The sequence below is a fragment of the Adiantum capillus-veneris genome, chromosome 23 (genome assembly GCF_014529385.1).
Source record: "Adiantum capillus-veneris isolate H3 chromosome 23, ASM1452938v2, whole genome shotgun sequence".
In the NCBI taxonomy this organism is placed as follows: Eukaryota; Viridiplantae; Streptophyta; class Polypodiopsida; order Polypodiales; family Pteridaceae; genus Adiantum; species Adiantum capillus-veneris.
Genome location: NC_140953.1, coordinates 108,975,749 through 108,997,495, shown reverse-complemented (window position 1 = coordinate 108,997,495; position 21,747 = coordinate 108,975,749).

Here is a 21,747-nt window from a genome sequence, read left to right as displayed (position 1 = left end):
CAGGTGTTTCCCCTTCCTACTCAGTTGTGGAGTTTAACTCTTCCTCAGGGGTTTGCTCAACATCTCTTTTACTATGATCTTTGACATTGATCTTTGTAGTGACATCCTTGTGTCTAAAGTAGATATAGTCATAGCCCCAATCTTGTACCATTTTGAGCTGAGGCATGAATGGTCTACCCAATATGATATCAAAATTTCTTCTCTCATCAAAATTCATTATAGCAAAGGTATGTTCATATGAAATTCCACAAGAGGATAGTACAACTTGGTCCAAAATACCAATAGGTCTCTCCAGGTATCCATCAGCTAATTGCAGTTCCATTGGGTTCTCCTTAGAACAGGCTTTCCCCATTTTTCCCACATTGCCTTGGTTGCTATGACAATTCCGACCCCACTGTCTAATATAGCAACCGTTTTTACTACTTTGTATTCCACAGGTAAGGTAGTGTTCCCTTCTTCTCCTTCACAGTAATCTCCCACCTTATTCACTGGTACTGGCTTTGGTTTAGTCTATTTTGACGTCTGGTTATTTGATGTTTTTGGAGGAATGATTGATTGTAGACTTATCAACCCTATTTTCTTCGAAAAAAATCCACTTCTTCCCAAAGATGAGGTCTTACGTGCAATAACTCAATTAGAGTTAGCGTACAACAAATAGGAGACAACATCAAATCATGAAGAGTTTTAGTGTTCATCAGCTTAGGACTAGATTTCCATTGAGATGGTACTTTTCTAATTTTTGATCTTGTTTCATGGTTCTCAATGAACGAAGGTAAAGTTTTTAAAGACTGAGGTTTGCTGTCTTTTGACATTTCTATACCTGCATCATCATATAGTGATCGGATATCGCCCGGGTAGAACTCATGTTCTAAATGGATGTCAGTGATAGAGACTGACTCAAGCGTCACTTTTTGTTTTTGATATCCTCCCATAGATCCTGTGGCCATTGTTCTTCTACTTTCAAAATTGGAATAACTGCTTGTGAGCACACCCCATTTGTGGTATTAGTCCCATGTAAGTGTTGTCTATATTGAGTCGCTCTGTTTTGTTAGTGCACATGAGCACATCATTTTGCTTGTCCAACTTGGGCGGCTCATCCACTAACTCCTCATCTACTTTGTCCTTGGTGCCAATCAATCCCCATTTGTCCACAATAAAGGGGTTGTGTACATCTAGATACATCATTCCTTCCCGATCAAAGTATCTGTCTCCGTTATAGTCCACATCTACAAGGTCCTTGAACTTGCTTGGCTTGTTTATTAACTTAACACAATAGCGGTTCATTCCATGCTTATAGATTTTGGCTTTAAGCTTTTTCTCAATATCAAAATTTTAGATACAATAGTTTGATGTCAGATGCAGGTTGAGAAGGACCTGCCCTTGTGGAAGTTCCTTCCTTAAAGTTCACCCTCTTGAATCCCTCAGCCAGTATGGTGTATGATCTTTCTCATGAAGTATGAGAGAAACTTTCCTCTAAAATGGCTTATAGCGGATGCAGTTTATTTTGATTTACACTACCTTCAATTGAGTGGTTGCTCACTTGGTCTCTTACACTGGGATTCCTATTCTAGTATAATCTTCCTCATTGCAAATGCATGAAGAAGTGATCTTACAAAACCCAAACCTTGTTACTTCATTAGCTAACTTGTATTCTCCAATTTGTCTTACTTGTTAGGCCATACTCTCTAGCACTTGTAACTTGTCAAAAAATGCTTGATGGCTATGAGTTTATAGCCGCTCTTGTTAGCCAACCTTACAATAGATAAAACTTTATTTGACACTTTTAATAACTTCACAATTTTGCTCGTAACATACACAATTCAAGTTCAATTCAATTTGAAAAGACCACCAGGGTCCTGGAGACTATCTCTATCTGTGGTGAAAATTTGATCTCATTATGTCTAAGAGGAACATGGATCGTGATCCATGTTGGGAGGCCGAGCTAACTTTTCTTGGTACTAACAGAATCAGCATGATTAGTAGGTCCTTTGGTACTAAATTTTTTTGAGAATGGACCTCTGGATTGGAAATAGGGTCAGTTTTGGCACTTGCTTTATATGCTTGACAATACTGGACTTTTGATTTGGTTTTTGATATCCAAATTCACTTTTGGAAAAACCACTAGACTCCTTGTGATGGGCTCTAGCTATGGTGCAAGTTTGGTATCAGACTGTGACAGAGGAACATGGATTGCGATCCATGTACCTATGTGCCATATTGCTCTGAAACTTGGCACACAACTTCCTCTCGGTTCACTAATGTTTGCTATACAATTTTTGTGGGATTTGGACTTTTTTAGGTCAACCAAAAGTAAAATTTTAGGTCTATTTTAGGGTTTTTACCTTGGTCAGTTTTTTGCCCTTTGACCCACTTTTGAACTTTTTTGACAATAGTCTTTTGGGAAATGTTCTTCAAATCTTACTAGTTATCCACTTGTCAAATTTCAGCTCAAAATGCAAATGAGGTACATGGATTGCGATCCATGTTGGACCTCATTTTGACATGAGATTTATTCACCTTATACTCTTGGTTATGGTGATACTTTTTCCTAATTTCTTTTTGGATTTGAACCACTTTTGCCCAGCCAAAAGCAAGATTTTGTGTCTGCTTTGCGATTTTTGGCTATCAGCTGTTTTGTGGATTTTTTATCAGCTTTTTGCATTTTTTTGTTGTGGTCTCTTTTGCAAAAGTTGATCTACTAGTTATCAGAGACGCAATGGTCAAATAATATCCCAAAATGTTCACAGGTACGTGGATTGCGATCCATGTTGGGAAGCACCTTGGGATGAATTTTGGTTCTGCAAGTTCCTTCTTGCCTATACAAGCCAAATCTCACCCCTTTTTGAATTTGGAACTCTAAAAGTTCAATTTCCTAGGTGTTTACTAGATTTCCAAGGTTTTTTGTAGATTGATCCAATTTCCTGATTTTAGATGTACTTTAGCAGTCTATTTCTGTCAAACTTCTTAGTATCTGGAATCAAGCTCAAACAATTGGTGAAAATTTTTAGTCAATTGGTCATAAAGGTACACGGATCGCAATCCATGTTCCTTAGAAATCTTGGTTATCCCTTTTCTCAAGGTCTTTTTGGGTTTGATTCTAGTTTGATGTTCTGACCGTCAAATTTTCACTTTTTGTGAGTTATGGTCTTTTGTACCCAAATATGGTTTCGGACAATTTTTACCCTGATGCTTTCAGCCCCATTTGATGGTTGTAGTTGTTGTTTAACCTACCCCTATGAACTAAAATGAATCTAGGAACAAAAAAAATAACAATGTAATAGATGGATAAGAAATCCTTACCAAGCGTAGAGAAAAACAAAGAATGAAATACCTTTTATATCTCACTCACAACTCTCCTTGCTCTTAAAGAGAAGAACTGGTCAGTCCTTGACTCCAGTCTCTACCTACCAAGCACTAAACCCTCGTCTAGTTGCTTTACAGTCTAAATTGTAATTGGAATGGTTGTCAAAATCTCTAGAAAGGAAGCTTTTTCGTACGACTAGGTCACTCACCACCTATGGATCATGGTCTCGGGCAGCAACCAATGTTAGTGGGTCACCGCGATGGACGTCTATAGCATAGCTATCTGGCACTAGCATATGTCAATACTCAGGGAAGCGACTCAAGATGGGGCACGGAGACTCTTTGAGATTGTCAGTCTCATGAAGTGAACCTACGAAACTATACGATTAACTAGTTTTATAAAATCTATCACTCTCTAGTCCAAAAATCAGTCTATGTCCAACCTCATTGCTCTAGGTCATCACACCTTTTCGGCATCCAATCAATGTCCGATAGCAACAAAACGTAAGGAGGAGTTATTACAACACCTAAAGAAACAATCTTACCAAGTCCTGTGGTCATTTGTGAAGGTACCAAAATCCCGATCCATCGCAAAAAATGTGCAAAAAACTGCAAACAACAAAAGTATACAAAAAGGTAGCTCTATAGTATCTCTTCCAAGGTCAAATATAACCATTTTAGCACTCAAATCTACGCATTTAGCTCACAAACAGGTTGTCGCAAACCACAACAAAACTGAGAATCACTTAGATTGAAGATCAAGAGATAAGGAACACAATGCACTAAACGGAATCAAATTCTAGTTACCAATCCAAGATAAAGATTGATTACAAATAGTAGCAGACTTGGAGCTCACAATCAACGTCCAAAAATCCTCCTAGATAATGATAATGTTCCCTTTCAAACTAAGGGTTTTGACTCAAAACTTGGGACCCTTTCCCTCTGCCATTGGTCACTTTACAAGGCTCGTAGGTTCTGAGTGGGCAATAGAGAATAATAGCACTTCAAGAGGAATATTAGCACAATTACAAGGCTTCTTTTGAAAAAAAAAAAGGATTGAATACAGAGAAGTGTGGCGTGTAGCCGGGTTTTTAGGTGACAGTACGCTGTATCCACCAAACATTGCGCTTGAAATATTAGTTTGAAAATGAACATAGTGCAGAAAATTACAAAGACTGTATGGATTGCTATTGTGTGAAGCTAGAGGAAAGACCTAGTGCATATGGACAACACTGGTGATCCATACTTTGACGACGAGGGTACCATGTATATAGTAGTGCATAATCCCTACATTGTGGACAAGTGAGAATTGACAAGCACCAAGGATAAGGTTGATGTCGAGCCTAAAGACAAGTCACCAAAGCTAGACATTCCTAATGCTAAGCTAAGGTGAGTGAATGAGACAACTCAAATCAACATGGATAATACTCATGTGAGGTTGTATAATTACGACAACGGAGAGAAAATGCTCTATTATAAGTGCGATGAGCCCTACATTGGAGCAAAAAAGCTTTTATGTTTTTACATATGAAGAAGAGAGAGATAATCATGTAATCATGCTTGATAAGTATGGGCGAAGATACTCTCCTGTAGACCGCAAGGAGTTGGAGAGATATACATACTTTGGAGGACCTCCCTATCAGTATTATATCACTCCTAGCATGTATAGACCAATACTCCTAGAGACGAGACCAAAAACTGCAAGAGTGAGTACTGTTAGAACGAAAGAAAAGATCAAGATTGATGGGATCCTTGAGTTCTAGGTTCCAATGACCACACATCACGAAAGTGATCCCAAAGCGTTCACTAAGTATAATTTTTTGTATATCACGTGTGTTTACCAAATGGATTCTAATTACCCCTTATACCCCTCTTGTACACATGAATCTTTAAATTTACACGAAATTAAAATCCTTTCTGTTGAACACACGTACCATGTTACATATACTTTAGTGAACTCCTTGGGGCAGTGATGCTCTAGACTAATCCATACAACAAGAGTTCCAGATACCTAGATTGAAGTTAGGGATGTGCGGTCAGATAAGAGAATAACTGTGCAACTAGAGTTCCCAATGGTGAATACAAAATGAGAGGCGTTGTTTTAGGAGAACCTAGAATTATGAGAATAGTAGCTAAAATGTGACGGATGCGACCATATCAAGTGGCAAAGTGTGTTGCCAAAATTACAATGGGTAAGGAAAGAAAAGGAAAAAAAAAGTGAAGGAAGCTTTGCTTTGTTGCACTACATTGAAACATATCCAGTTAGAGAGTTACCGCAAGATGAGCGATTGTCAGTTCTCTTCATAGAGGGCTTGAAAAACAAAACTCTCAAGAAAGATCTTCATTTGAAGGAATGCACAATATTTGAGCAAGTCACTAGAGAAGCATTATATCTAGTTGACAACTACAAAATTTACAAAGAGGTAGCGGCAGATGCAAACACTACTACTAGCTGTGCCTCTTCAACCACAAGTAAACCATGAATTGAACATAGTGCTCCTGCTTCAATCGCACCAAATGTTGACCAAGTGGTCAAGGAAGTGATCAGAAGACCTATGGACAAAATCCTAATCTCGTGGGGGAAGGGGGGGAGGGCGGTCACTATGTAAAAATTGTGTATATCGCATGTGTTCAAGGATGAATTTTAAAACTCCCTATCTATAAATTTTTGGCAAATAAAATGCACCCTTTGTGTATGTGAAAATGTGAGAGAAAATAAAAAGAAATAACCCCTTCTGTTGCACTCACATGTCACATAATTATGAAGTGACCCCCCCCCCCCCCCAAGATCCTAATATATGACAACAATCACCACAAGCAACGAATGTACCAAGAGCTTTGAGCTGGTGTGCAATCAAGCAGAAATACACCAACCACAAGAGAAATGAGTGTTTTTACAACCAAAATTATATGAGGGAAAGTCCATATGGACCTCCAGGGATGCAACCTTTCCACCACCACCGAGGTACCAAATAGGACCAAATAACGTAGCACAAGGGGGATATAAGCCACAACTTGTGCTGGGCCAACATCATCCTTTATCTCAAGACAATAGGGAAATTGTTCAATATATACAACCTATAGAAGCATCACAAGTCAATAGATAATTCCGCCAACGTCTTATTATATGAAGAGCCAGTGGAAACCTACAAGAGAGAGCCGAATGAAGAACCATTACACTATGGATGGAAATACACTCATGTTCATAGCAAAGCAGAACTACAAACCTAGAGATTAGCCTCCTAGGACAGGACAACCAATAGGGGCACAATAATCCACTCAACTAGAAGGTCATTGCTAAAAATGTGGAGGTAACCTTTGGACACGATTTTGTCCACACAAGGATGAATGAACAAAGATTTTTGGGTTTTGTGAGGGTTGTGGTGTAGATTATTTCCTTCCAAACCGTGCTAAAATCCTAAAATCAAAGAAAAGCAACAATGAATGTCATTAGAGTTTTGTCTTGTTTGAGTGGATTTGAAATCAAGCCGCAACAATTCCTATCAATGTGGTAACTAGAGCTCAAGCTGAGGAAGCTGCTAGAAACATGCCAGTCGAGAAAGAGCCAAAACTGTTAGATCGAATTGAATTCGAGAGTTTGACGATCGGGGCTCAAAGAAAATCTTGGAAAGCGAAAAGAGATAAAATGAAAGCTAAGAGGCTAAGGGAAAAGACTGCCTTGGAGACAGAGCTACAACAAAAGAGCAGGTCAAATGTGAAAAAGAAAACAAAGAAAAGATTGAAGGAGCAGAGTCATCCAAAACTTTACTAGGTGGTTTAGTCTTGGTGAAAAAAGTATTGGAGCCCTTAGACGCTATGTTGCGAGCCTATGTGCTGAGACTGAAGAACAACCAAACCTTAGAGCAAAGATGGTTAACGTATTTGCATTCCAAATTTGAAACAAAAAGATTGAAATAACGACCACTCAAGCTCTAATGCAGCCTGAGCTCTTCATTGATTTATCAAAAGCAAGAGGATTTACAAGTGGTATAGTACGACCAGACTCACTAGCATCTATATACATGCTCTTTTCCATGTAGGTAAAGTAGATTCTCCTTTTAAGGAAATTCATGTTGGCAGCCATGTGGCTGAACCATGGTTTTTCCCTTTGCAACACTTTTGTCTTTGCTTTCCATGGGCTTGATATTCCTTCGAGCCCCTTGTTGGAAATTGATGCACAAAGCAACCATGGTGTGGTGGATTACCTCGGGGATAGAACTAGGCCGTTGAGAGTTGACATACTCGGTCATCTCTTTAGGTAATCTTGCATAGAATTGTTGCTTTTGCTCAGTGAAGTCTATCTTTTGAAAGAAAGTAGCCTTGAGATGGAAATCCCAAAACTTGTCTACATATTTTTGGATAGACTCATGGGAGAGAAGCTTCAAATTCCACCATTCGGTAAGCACTTTGGCCTTTGCATCGCTTGCAAGAAATTGCTTCATGATGGAAACTCGTAGAGTTTTCCATGTCTTTGGGGATTTGCCGTTGCCACAAAGGCTAGCCTACCATTGACGAGCCGATTTTTGGAAGTGCATAGCTACATGGCCTAGCGCTTGGAGGACTCCGTGAAGCCCTCATCTCCAAAAGTTGCATCAAATTGCTGGATGAAGGCCAATACTTTGTTGGTAGCACCAAAGGTGCCATCATAGGTGAGAAAAGACACACTCTTTCCTCCCTCTTTGAACTTCTTGAGCTTTTGTGACCTTTTCCATGCAGGGTAAGATTTGCGATGTCCTCCCCTCTTGTATTCTCTAGGAGAATAGCCATATCTTTTGTTAGAGGAGGAGGAAGGTGAAGAAGAAGGAGAAGAGGGTGACCTCTTTCTTGCCCTTTTCTTCCTTTGTTCCTCTCTTGCATTTTGAAGGGATGAGGAGAAGGAATGTGGGTTGACCGTTTCCTCTTGGGAGGAGTTGGCGATCGTCTAGACCGCTGTCCTTGTGGAGCCACATCTTCTGAGGAACTTAGGGATTCATTACTTTCTCGTTCTTTGGATTCCTCCTCCCGTATAGGAGAGTGTCTTCTTTTGGGGGTCTCATCAAGAGGCCTCCTAAGCTCTCTGTCCTCTTGTAGAGGAAGGGAAATACCATAAGCAGGAAGTTGTTGAGTAACTTTGGCTTGCAAAGCAGGGCTGCCCAAAGCTTGCTGCAACCTAGTATCAAGATAATTGACAAACATGGGGGCATCATCATAAACACCTTCATGTGCAAAATCAAAGTTATCAATTTATATTCTACTCTCTTGGTTATTGTCAGCCATGAAAATTAAACTTATGTATAGATTACTTTGTTCGTTGGTACCCTCAGAAACCTTAGTCGCTACTCTTCTTTACCTTTGCATATTAGTTCTCAAGTAGCCACACCCGTAGTTTAGACACTGTTGATTGAAAAGACTGGTAGAGAGTGTCTAACATTGCTCGGTTGATTATGGTTCCTGTTGAGCTTGCTTGTAGCTCAATAATGGTTAAGCCAAAGGCAAGCCCCAAGAGGCTCCATTATTAAAACTATAGCTCCCAACGGTGTACCTTGAACTAAGTCCTTCTCAACCAAGATAATAGATCCTCGTCCCACTTACCCTATTGCAATAAACATGCCCAACCTTTCATGGACAACTTAAGGACCTCTCTTCTTAAGCAAGAAAAGAGAAACCAATAGCTCTGATACCAATTTAATGGAAATGGCCTATGAACTTTGAGAATAGCGGAATTAGGAGAATTAAAGAGAGCATTTTTGTGAGACTACTTTGAAAACATAGAGGGTGAACTTATTTAGCGGTAGAAACTTAACCATAATACTTAATTAACTTGGCAAGAGAGAGAGTTTAGAGATCTTGACAACAATTGAGGACCGGATTTATGTGGAGCCGGTCCCCTCTCCAATAGGCCTTTGTATTATAAATTCTCCCATCAAGAGAGACTTGGTACAATACAGTCTTTGTGTTCCTTGTGACCTAGGTGATGCAATAATGGAAAGGTTCATGCATCACAAGCATAACATAGACTTTGTGAAAAGCATTAACCATCCCTAGCCTCAGTCCCAAGGCCTCAAACATCTTCAAAGGTGGAGAGAGCTAGTGGGGAATGAGGGTAGAGAAGAGGAAGAAGAAACATTTTTAGGAGAAAGAAATAGCTCCTTACTTATCATCACTCTTCTTGCTAGCATAAACAATAGCATAGCATATAAATAATAGCTCCTCACTTATCATCACTCTTTTTGCTAGCATAAATAATAGCATAGTAATGAAGACGGATAAGATGGAAATCTTAAGCATTGAAGCATGGATCTTGGTTGGATTTGAATTCCATAGCCAAGAGTCTTGGTGTAGGCTCTCAACTTCTCTACTAGCTTGGAGAAAGAGATGGAGCTCTTGCACTTTGCACTTCACACAATGAGAGAGAGAGAGAGAGAGAGAGAGAGAGAGAGAGAGAGAGAGAGAGAGAGAGAGAGAGAGAGAGAGAGAGAGAGAGAGAGAGAACCCCCCAAGCTAGTCCCCCTCCTTCCTTTTATCGAACCCCTCTTCTAGCACTATCTGGATCTTGATCTTGGCCAATCACAGGCTTAGTGCATATCAAGCAGCAAGGGTAGCCTTGGGACAAGTGTCCCCCTTTTCCCTTTGAGAGAGAGGACTTGATAAATGCATAGACAATTAATTAAATTAACTAAATTATCATTGAACCCCTTGGGAGGCCAACCAATAGGCTTTAGGCACACCATGAGGCAACATGAAGAGGAGCTTGACAAGTGTCCTATTTGCTTTCTTCGTACCAATCTTGCCTTGTGTGAGGGTGTGTGTGTTCTTTCTCTAGCCCCTACAATGAGGGCTTGCCCCCCCTTGTGTAGGGATATGCTTGACTTTGTGGAACACCTCACCTCCTCAAGAACCTTAGTCATGGAGCAGATTAGCACCTTAGTCAACAAGCACGACAAGCACCTTAGTCAGCAAAGCACACCAAGCACCTCAAGCTTGGGCTGGATTTCCACCCAAGCTCATCGCTAGTTTGCCTAACATCAAAGGGCTTTTAACACTAAACGTTGGAAGTCTTTAATGAAGCTAACCCTAAGGTATTTTAAGCTCCATTAGCTAGCCTTGCTCTTTGACAGACCATCTCCCATTTGGACCCCTTTACCATTGGCCTCGTGTTAAGATAGATATGTAAGCACATGTCTTTATTCTAACCCTTGTTCCCGTTTATTCTCCCACATTAAATGATCAGTTTAATATGAGAAAATAATTTGGGTTGGTTAGATATTAGATTTTATGACATGAGTCATGCGTTCAAAGAGTATTTAAGACAATTCTTAAAAATCTACATGGATAATTTATGCGTGCGTTCTCTCCTGCGAAATGAACAAATAGAGAATCTGAAGAAAATATTTGAGAAGCGCAGAATCTATCGTTTAAGCTTGAATCCTAAGAAATGTGTCTTCATGGTGGTAAGACAAGGGGAGATTTTAGGACACATTGTGTCTAAAAATGGCATTTCCATAGATCTTGAGAAGATACAAGTCATTGTTTCTCTTCCAAGATCCACAAAATCTAGAGAGGTACAACCCTTTATGGGCCATTGTGATTACTACAAAACGTTTATCTATACGCGGTCATTTTAAAACCTCTCAATGCTCTAATCACAAAGTTTGAGTGGACTAACGAGTGCAAAAAAGAATTCCAGCAATTGTAGTAGAGATTGATTTTTGCTCCAATTTCGAAAGATCCTACTTGGAATAAGATATTTCATGTCCACATTGACACATCAACATACATGATTGGATGCATCTTATCACTACCTAGAGAGAACAACATGGATTTTCCCATTTGTTACTCTAGCAGACAACTTAATAGTGGGGAAAGAAATGAAACGACCATAGAAAGGAAAGGATTAAGAATGGTTTATACTATGGAGAATTTCAAAACTCCATTCTCACAAATAAATTTGTATTCTTTGTGGATCATCAAACATTATAATACTTGGTGAAAAAACCATGCAATATAGGACTTATTGTTTGATGGTTTATCATATTTCTTGAGTTTTATTTCATCGTAGTAGTCAAGAAATGAACTACACATCGGAGAGTTGACCATTTTTCTAGATTGACTCATGAGGAAGCACCTCAAGGAGTTGACAATGATCTTCCTAACTCTTATCTATTCAACATCGAGATGCTACCAAGGTGGAGTGAACATCTAATGGCTTTGCTCACCATTGTCTCATTGCAAGTAGAAAGGCAACCATTAGTCATTGAAAAAATGTGCACACTTGTGCTGATAGGGAGAAGGCTATACAAGCATGGAAATGATGGGATATTGAGGCTATCTGTAGAGACATTAGAAAAGAATGTCTACTTGAGCCACGTTCATGTGCAAACAACGGGGTTTCACAATGAAAAAACGCAAACATTTCAACAATTGATGACATTTGAAGTGTACTAGCCTAATTATGCAACAAATTATTCATGACTATATTAGTTCATTTGACGTTTGTGCAATCTAGGAACCTATAGAACATGCACACTATTTTGAGTGGTAGTTACACCCAAGTGGAATAAGTACATTGTGGATTACCTAGAAAAAGGTGTATTGTCAAAAAAGATCAGTAGATTCAAATGGAAGTCAATCCAGACCGAAGTTGAGAGATACTTGATCATTGAGAACCACCTCTACCAGCAAGGAAAAAATAACAACTTACAATTTGTGCCACAAAAAGTGAGTACATACCAATTCTTGAGGAATATCATGTTGGACAGGCGGTTGGACATTTTTCTGCAGACAAAACTACAAAAACAATACTCCTGGCCAGAATTTGGTGGTTGTCCTTGTTCATGGATGATGAACAATATGTGAAATGTTGTGATGATTGCCAGCATTCCAAAGCACCTATGAGACGAGATGAAATGCCATGACAACCTATGATGGGAGCAAGGGCTTTTGCCAAATGGGGAATAAACACTTGTTCGACCTGTCACACCTCCTACATATAAGATATGATACTCAATATATCATAGTGGCCACATATTATCTAGCCAAGTGGGTAGAAGTCAAAGCAATGCAAAGAAATGATGCCCAAACAATAGAATAGTTCCTGTACAAACACATCTTCATAAGATACGGGCTACCGATCCAGATAGTGAGTGACCGAGAGACTCACTTTCTAAACGATGTGATTGAATTCTTATTGAAAGAATTCATGGTGCTCCATTGTAAATTGATGCCATATCACCCTCCAGCAAATGGACAAGCAGAGAGCACAAACAAAATTCTATGCACAATGCTTACCAAAAGAGTGGATGAATTCAGAGCAAACTGGGACCAAAAGTTACATTCAGCTCTTTGGGCATATCGAGTTGCTTACAAAAAAACACTTGGGACAACACATTTCAATATGGTATTTGTAATCAATTCCATATTGCCAATGAAATTCTTGATTCCTACACTACGCATAGCCAAAAACTTAGGGTGTACGCAACATGAATTGTCTTAGAGAGTTGTCTAGCTAGAAAATCTAGGGAATTAAGCGGCACATAAAAGAGTTCCATGATCAACATGTGATCAACAAGGAGTTTAAAAAATGGGACTATATATTAGTCTACACCTTAAAACAACACTCTAAAAAGGTGCAAAAGCAAGGAAAAGGCCCATTTGTGATTAGCGACATAGAATACAATGGCGCCATTAAATTTGCAACAACATTAGAGGAAGAGGAGATGCCTAATTTCATTAGCGGCTGCAAGTCAAAGAAATACCATCTCCCACTAACCAAAAAAATGCAAAAAAAGATACATCAAACTGCTGAACAAAAGCGGATTACTCATGCCATTCAAGAACACACAAAGGAAGTAGCCAAGTTGCAAATTTTAAAGCGCAAAGAGCATCACAACACATTTCAAATTTGACAACTCAAAACCCCATTTCCTCCTATCGAAGCTATTCAAATAGAACTTGATTGGCTTGGAGGTAAATGGATCAACAAAAAGAGCACTTGTGGATACTAGAGCATGCATAAATGCCTTGAAGTATTCAACATACCTAAAGCTGTCAGAGGCAATATTGACGCCAACTTGAATCATGCTACGAGAATCAAACAAAGGGACAATGGTCACTTTAGGACAGGCCAATGTGGCAACCAATATAGACATCCATCAATTCCCACACCAATTTCACATAATGGCGAACACTGATCTCGATGAGGCCATCATATTAGGTGTCTCATGGATACAAAGCAGTTCTCCATTGACAAGAGGAATCCTTAAAGTTCAACCTCAATGGAACCTCTTATGTCACTTCCTTGGTACCAATCGATCATATTTAAAACATATAGCCAGCTCAAATAGAACCACAACCTGAATTGCAGCCTAAATCTACTCAACAATCCCATACACAAGCTTCAAATATGCCTTCTAGCTCTACTCAACCACAAACAATAAAGAATTGCACTGCACCCCTCACAATAGTTATACCTGGAAAGGGAAGTAAAAAAAGTGGACCAACTCTGTTTCCAACCTACCTAGGTATCAATGGACCCCCAAGGGAAAACCAAAGCTTCAACCAGTATCTAAGAAACCAACTTGGCCATGGAGACCTAAGCATCCAAAGCAACAAGCACTTCCTCCATCTCCACAACAGAAATACAAGTGGGTGCCAAAGAAGATATAAGGTCAAATATACATAAAGGAAACAATACTCACCAAACCTACAATCAAAGAATAAGCGCATCGCCGCTGATAGCTTTTATTCCAAAAACACCGTCTAGATGGAGCTTCGTCAGTGCAATCCCCACACAACACTCAATTCAGCACCCACATCTTGTATTGCATATTGTTACCCAATGCATCTCCTCCATTGGCATAATAGGTCCACATTGCATGGCGTTGCATAGACACATTGTTGTGTCCATGCACATTGCACAGATTTTGATCCGTGACAACTCAAAATGGGAAGGGGGGAGTACGAGTAGCTTTGGCAGCTTATTGCAAGATCTTAAGCTACAAGATGTCGATAAATTATCTATATAGTGCACAAAGCATATTTTGCCGTTTAATTTTTTTTCATTTGTTTCTTTTCATCATAATTTATCTCTTATCAGGCATAATAATGGGCCATAGTGACAAACTTTGAAAGACATGATGCCTAGAGCAAGAGTATGTAAATATGAGTGTAATGGAATAATATAGTTTTCTTTCTTTTTTAATCTAATAAGGATCTAAAATTAATAAGCTGAGCTAGGAAAGTTGGAATCAAGTCGTGAAAGCAAATGCTTAAACTAGGAAGCAAGATCTTCGAGCATATCAAGTTTGGAAGGATTGGCACAAGTCAAAATTTGGGCCAACTTGTGACCGATCAAAATTGCTAAATTGAGGACAATTGGCACCCAAGAATCCAAATGATGGACCGTCTGAGCCATAGGTGGTATGGTATGATAAACCAAGCCAAACAAGGTAATAAGCACTCTAGGTAGGTCGGGCACATATAGGCAAATTGGGACAAGGTAGAGCTCATTTACATTTGTCACACACACACACACACACACACACACACACACACACACACACACACACACACACACACACACACACACACACACACACACACACACACACACACACACACACACACACACACACACACAGAGAGAGAGAGAGAGAGAGAGAGAGAGAGAGAGAGAGAGAGAGAGAGAGAGAGAGAGAGAGAGAGAGAGAGAGAGAGAGAGAGAGAGAGAGAGAGAGAGAGAGAGAGAGAGAGAGAGCTGCTACTGTTTTGGTCAAGCGAAAATGTGTATAGCCCACACTGCACAAAAAACACCAAAACAACTGCGTGAATCAAATCCAAGACAAAAAATTTACAAATTATTGGGGGATCATAGGGGCACCAAAACCACTTTGAATTTAAAAATATTTCATCTATGAACTCCCCACACTGTGGGCAAAATTTGGTCATCTAACCACAATGCAAAGAGGGGGTGGAACATGGATCGCAATCCATGTTCCTTCACCTTCAAATTTAGAGATTATTTGTGCAAAAGAATCCTGTCAACCATGCCTACAAGCTTGTGTATTCACATTGGAAAAGTTTCCCAACATGGATCGTGATCCATGTACCCAATAGTACTGATGCAAATTTTGGCCCATAGTTAGATATCAACTAGGAGATACCATCCTGAAAATTTGAGTGAAAATGGACACAATTTGGCCCCAAAACCTTGGAAAATTAGAAAGTCAGTCTGCAAATGCTTATTTGGACCTAGGGGATGCAAAAATGATCCAAGCTCCAAAATGTTATGTTAAATAACTTAGGAAACCTATCAAGAATCTTTCCACCAAGTTTGGTGAGATTTGGCCACAAAACATGGATTGGAATCCATTACTTGAGAGGCATTTTTGGTAGAAATTAAGTAGACACTTCTTGCACATGCTAATGATGCCATGATAGAGCAAGTTCTCAAGGTTTTATGCAAAGGTGGTTTAATTTTAGTATTGACTAGTTTCAGAGTGCCAAGTGCTAGGCAAAAGGTAATGGAATGAAATGTATGGTATGCCCAAATATATCACAATATAATGCAAAAATGCTTGTCAAATGGACAAAATTTTCCAACAGGGCTAGGGTGGTCGAAGAAGCTTCAAACGATATGAAAATTGATAGACAGCTAGTCTTAGGAGTAAACTTCAACTTCCAACCATCAAAACTCCAAAACTCAAATCAGTCTACCATAGGGATCAATCAATGTTCGCATAAAAAATCCAATCCGGTAAAGTCGGACGGACCAAAATTGGGCCATATAGTGAGAAATTGGGTAAACTTAGGAAAAATTAATCCAAATTTGAAAAGATTTCACTAGTGTGCTAGGATAGGGCTATATGATATACTAGAAAAGTTTCATTCAAAAAGGTGATATACTATTTGAAAAGATTTCACTAGTGTGCTAGGATAGGGCTATATGATATACTAGAAAAGTTTCATTCAAAAAGGTGACCAAACATGGATTGTGATCCATGTACCTTTTTCACTTTTCTAGGCCAAAACCTAACCATCAGCTCCCAAATGCCAAGTAAAGCCTAATTCTAAAAGATAAAGTCATTTGGACATCGAAACCCTAGCAAAAGTGCCAAAAAACTCTAAGTTTGCAAAAAAATTCCAAATTTTTGCATAGATCCCTAACCAATGATCCAAATCACAAAATTTGTGAACCATAGAATCACCATAACATACTTTATCAAATGGTGCAATCAAATTTCCAAAATGTGTTCCAATATGGATCGCAATCCATGTACCTCAAACCCAAAATTGACTTATAACCCAATGACCTCGTGCCATAGTTATCCTAGTTGCAATAGTGAAGTTTGGTCAAATTTAGATTTTTTTTTGATCAAGTCATGCTCATTTTTCATTTTATGGTCAAGTTTGCGTGCTTTTTACTTTCTCGACAACTTTTTGATTAATTTCTAGGCTTAAACAATTGATTTTCTGATAGCACAATGCCTCAACAAAAACCTCAGTAGGAATTGGGAAGCTGCTTCATATGAGGTAGTGGAAATATCTTAAATCAAGAGGCTCATGTCACAAATGAAGAGTTCGCCAAGATCCCTACTAATGTGTCCATAAAAAAGTTCAAGGTAACAAATGGCACCAAAGTCAAAACGACCATCTTTCTAGGAGAGCTCTGGACATTGCACCAATAGAGAGAAGTAATAGAAGGGTTAAGATACTCATAGTTAATCAATTTTTTCAAATTACCACCATGGGGGACTGATTTCTAGAGAGCACACAATCTTATGCGCTCTATTCTATACAATGCATAAGCAACACTGACACACAAAGATGGTACAATTGTCAAAGTGAGAATCACGGATGAGCTCATCAACAAACCTCTCAACCTTCCCACCGGCAACCACAATCTACTGAACAAAACCAAATCCATAGATAATGACAAGGCCTTTATTAAGCAGCAAGGTCACAAACTTACCTACAAGGATCTGATCTACTTAGATATTGAGCTATCCTTACGGCTAATTTCACAACATCTCAAAATATAGAAGCCGCCACGATAAATAGAGCCAATTATACACATTGCCATGGTGATGGCAATGGGACTAGTAGAGAGGAGGGTGATCCAATGTGATCTTGAGAAGTACATCATCAAGAATCTAGTCAAAGCTAACCTCAAGGGCAACAACAGGAATAAGACCTACATGAATGCTGGTCCAGTTCTCACCAAGATAGCTTATCAGACCCTAGGGATGATAGATCAATTCTCGGGGGGTGCACCTTTAAGAAACTATTCATACAACATGTGTTCAAAGAGTAGTTAAAAGACCCCTTTACTTACATGCTTGAGGTAATAAAATGACCCCTTTTTCTCCAAAAACTTTTGAGTTTTTCTCTAAAATCAATTTAGAAATCCATTTTGTTAATATAATCTTGTTAAAAATTTTAAATTTTGGCAATTAAAAAACCCATTCATTTGAACTCACATGGAAACCTACATGTCTAAGAGGTGAACCCCCAAGGATCAATTATCTGCATTAGAATCACAGCTTGATTTCCTACATAAAGCTAAACATGCTGTTCAATTGGTGGGTAGCTCCTTTACCACACCTACAAAGAGAAGACCCAGGAGGAAGAGTTCAAGGGCCAAGACACTAGATAGCAAAGCCACATACTCAGAGTTTGAGTTCAATCGAGAAGTCAAGCCAAGAGACCGTGATACTCCCTCAGAGTATCAATCCACAGAAGAAGAAGAAGAAGAAGATATTATTGTTCCATTGATCCACAAGAAGGCTCAACCTACTGAACAGATCCCAAAGGCACAAGTATGGAGGTCAATGGAAGAAGCTCAACGACTTAGAGAAGAATGGCTAGCAAAGCTAGTAGCATATTAAAAATGTCGATGAAGCAATATCTGAAGAAGATGATATCAAGCTTGACACGAAGCTCAAAAATATCAAATCCAAGGAACTCAAGAAAATAAAGTGACACAGATGGAAGAAGGTAGAGCTAGATGGTCTTTTCGACAACACATTTATGATGTTCTAAAGCAAAAAGTTGAATAGAGAGAAGAACAAGACTCCTAGAGGCAAAGGACCAAAGATCTATGATTCCCAATGAATCCACCAAAAAGTCAACATTTTGGAGTGGATACACTCCTATCGCATCTTCTAAGACCTCCCCTAGAAGAAGACGGACTACAATCAAAACAAAAAATAAATAATCATTCAATAGAAAATCAAAAACAAAAAGGGTGATACAAAACAAACTTTTAGTAATATATATATACAATATACCCAATAATGATCGCTCATTCTTACATTTGAATGAAACATGAAAGCATGAACACCTAATTTTTAATCAACTTTGAACAGTACAAATGAAACTCTTTTCTTGAGGTCCAATCATGCCAACCTTGTGTGTTTGGACAATGTTTGGCCATTTTAGCATATGGGCATCCACCTAGTCAAACACCACATTTTTGATATATTTGTACTCTGTTATTTTTTCAAGCTACTGTAGCTACAACAAGTGTAGATTATGATTCCAAAGTAGCAGGCCATTTTAGCGTTTGGGCATCCACCTAGTCAAACACCACATTTTTGATATATTTGTACTCTGTTATTTTTTCAAGCTACTGTAGCTACAGTAAGTGTAAATTATGATTCCAAAGTAGTAGGTCTATTCTATGAGTTGTAATTCTTTCATGATCTTTTTAAAGGCCCATGTGAGCCAATCACCGGCCATTTAGAAAGCCCTAGGTATAAAAGATAATAAGTGTAGTATGAAAGGGAGGCTTATCTTTTGGAAGAGAAGAAGACCTATGGTGTACGTATGCTCAAGCGGCCAAGCAACTCCAACTTGTAATCAACTTTTCCAATGATTGAATAATCCGATTTCAATTCCAAAACTTACATTGTGTTCCTCTTTCCATGCTCTTTCAATTAAATATAAGCATTGAAAAGTCCGTTGTGGTTCACGACTACGTGTTTATGAGCCTAATCTTCAAATTTAAGTTCTTAAATCATTATTTTTTTATGTTTCAACCATAGGAGAGTGGTATTAGACCTCAGGACGACCTATTTGGGTTGTCTGTTGTAGTTTTTGTGACTCGGGTCACGATGGATCGTGATCCATGTACCTTGTCAAAATGATGGTTGACTTTGTAGACTTGTCCCTTAAGGCCTAGTGAAGCTTCCCTTAAAGTTTTGTGACGATCTAAGTCCATTTAGTTGGCTATTTTCATTTTTAGCCTCATCATTGAATATTTGGCTTGAAAAGAGTCTCTAGCTCTATCAAGGCATCACTAGTAGATGTAATATCATCCAAATAATGAGTAAAATCATCTCGTCTAGAGAAGTTAGAATAATACCCAATGCTTGCTTGTCCTTTCTCTATTTCTCAACAAATAACTCTCTAGTAACTGCAATTGATGTGCGTGCTTCGTCCATTGAAAGAGGTTTGACGATACTCCACAAAATTTTGTGCATGAGATAGCCTTTGAATTTAATTTGCCAGGTATGAAAGCCAAATCTATTGAATTTGTCGACTTTTGATGCCATAGTTGAATCTTCACAAATTGTGATGATGAGAATGGTTGTTCACTATTACAGTGTCTTGAAGAGCTTGTTTGTCTTTGTCTTTGTCTTCGTGTTGCACATGTAGACCAAAGGAGGGACGCATTTGTATGCTAAAAAATTGTCAGAAACATTGCCAACTATCAATGTGCTAACTAGGAGCATTTTGATACACCTGTCAAAACGTAGTCACCTTGAACCACTACTTAGACATCATTTTTGAACACATGCAGGAAAGGTATCAAGAGAATTTCATTTTGGAGTGCTGGGAAAATTCACCCTTGCCAAGTAACTCCTCTACAACATTTTGATATGCTACATGTAGACAATGATGTTCACTTGGTTTGTATTGCTAGTGATGGGAATTTGATAAGCCGCTTGCAAAACAACCAAGGATGCCGCTTCTAGCACTACCATCAAGCAGCTCTAATGTGAGCATGTTAGACGCCCTCCTGAGGTTTGATACCACTACAAGGTGCAATGAGGCTAGGGTGGGTGATGGCAAGGAGCCATGGTGGGAGGTGCATCATGCAGAGGAAGGAGAAGGTGAGAGAGAGAGAGAGAGAGAGAGAGAGAGAGAGAGAGAGAGAGAGAGAGAGAGAGAGAGAGAGAGAGAGAGAGAGAGAGAGAGAGAGAGAGAGAGAGAGAGAGAGAGAGAGAGCAAAATTTGACAACTCACAAAACATCACCTTGTTTTTTATTATTTTAAGATTCTACATGTATACAGGATTGAACTAACTATAGACACCATTTAAAGCTCCACATAAGGAATGTCTCAAAAGTGAGGGCATGTTCCCATAGATTTAGACACACTAACTATATAGGACCAAGGCTTGAAAAAAACCAACATAGAGATCAAGTCCAAAAGTGGTGGAACATGGATCATGATCCGTGTACCCCACCTCACAAATTGGTGAAAATTGATACACAGCCTGTAGATGACCTTGTCTGTCCACTGTCAAAATTTGACAGAAAAACATGGATCCCGATCCATATATCTCTTCATAGTAGGTGTTTCTGACTTGATGAGCCTGTAGATATGCTTGACTACGTCTCATATCTCAAGTTTGAGCTAAAAATTTCCTCTAGAGACCAAGATACAAGCAAAAGTTATCAAGTCCTTATCTTGAGACTGTTTTGAGTGTTGTTTCAAGTGAAGCTCACCAAAATTTCTCAAGCCATGATAAAAGTTTGTGAGCTATTTAGGATAAAGCCAATTTTTTTCCAGGTTTCCTAATTCCAAACTTTTAAGGTACACAAAACCAGTTTCCATAGACCAAATGGTGACTAAGACCTTACTTTTGAGAGACTTGACCACGGGCAAGGGATAAGTTTCACTAAGCCAAGGTGGGCTTGTCAAAGAATATCTTGAGAGTATTGAGTGAGCCTTACTCATGAAAAATCATCCACACCACTAGGGTTTTCTACTCACCTAGAGGAGAAGCATCCGTTGATCAACAAACTCAATGTGAGATTCATCAAAAGCAATGAAGCCATGAGAGTTTTGATGGATTACACTCTTGAGGGCTTGTATAGGTTCATAGATGGGGATCAAAATTTCTACAAGTGGGTAGAACCCAATGTTAGATAGTTTGAAGGCAATAAGAACCTCTATGTATTCACATATATAAATATCCAAGGAGTACAAGTCTTGATGGTAGAAAAGCATGGATGAGAATAGAAACTTGTTGATCCAATTGACCCAGAAAGATATCCATACAAGGGTACTCCAATCTATACATACTTTTAGCTGAGTGTGAGTGCATCGGTGATCTTTGAGACCAAAACACAATGATTCGGAAATAGGTTCCCAAAAAATGATGCTAGAGAATATATTAGAGATAATTCTACCAAGGTTTTCTCCAAGATGAGAAGAGAGAGCGAGATATATCTTTTT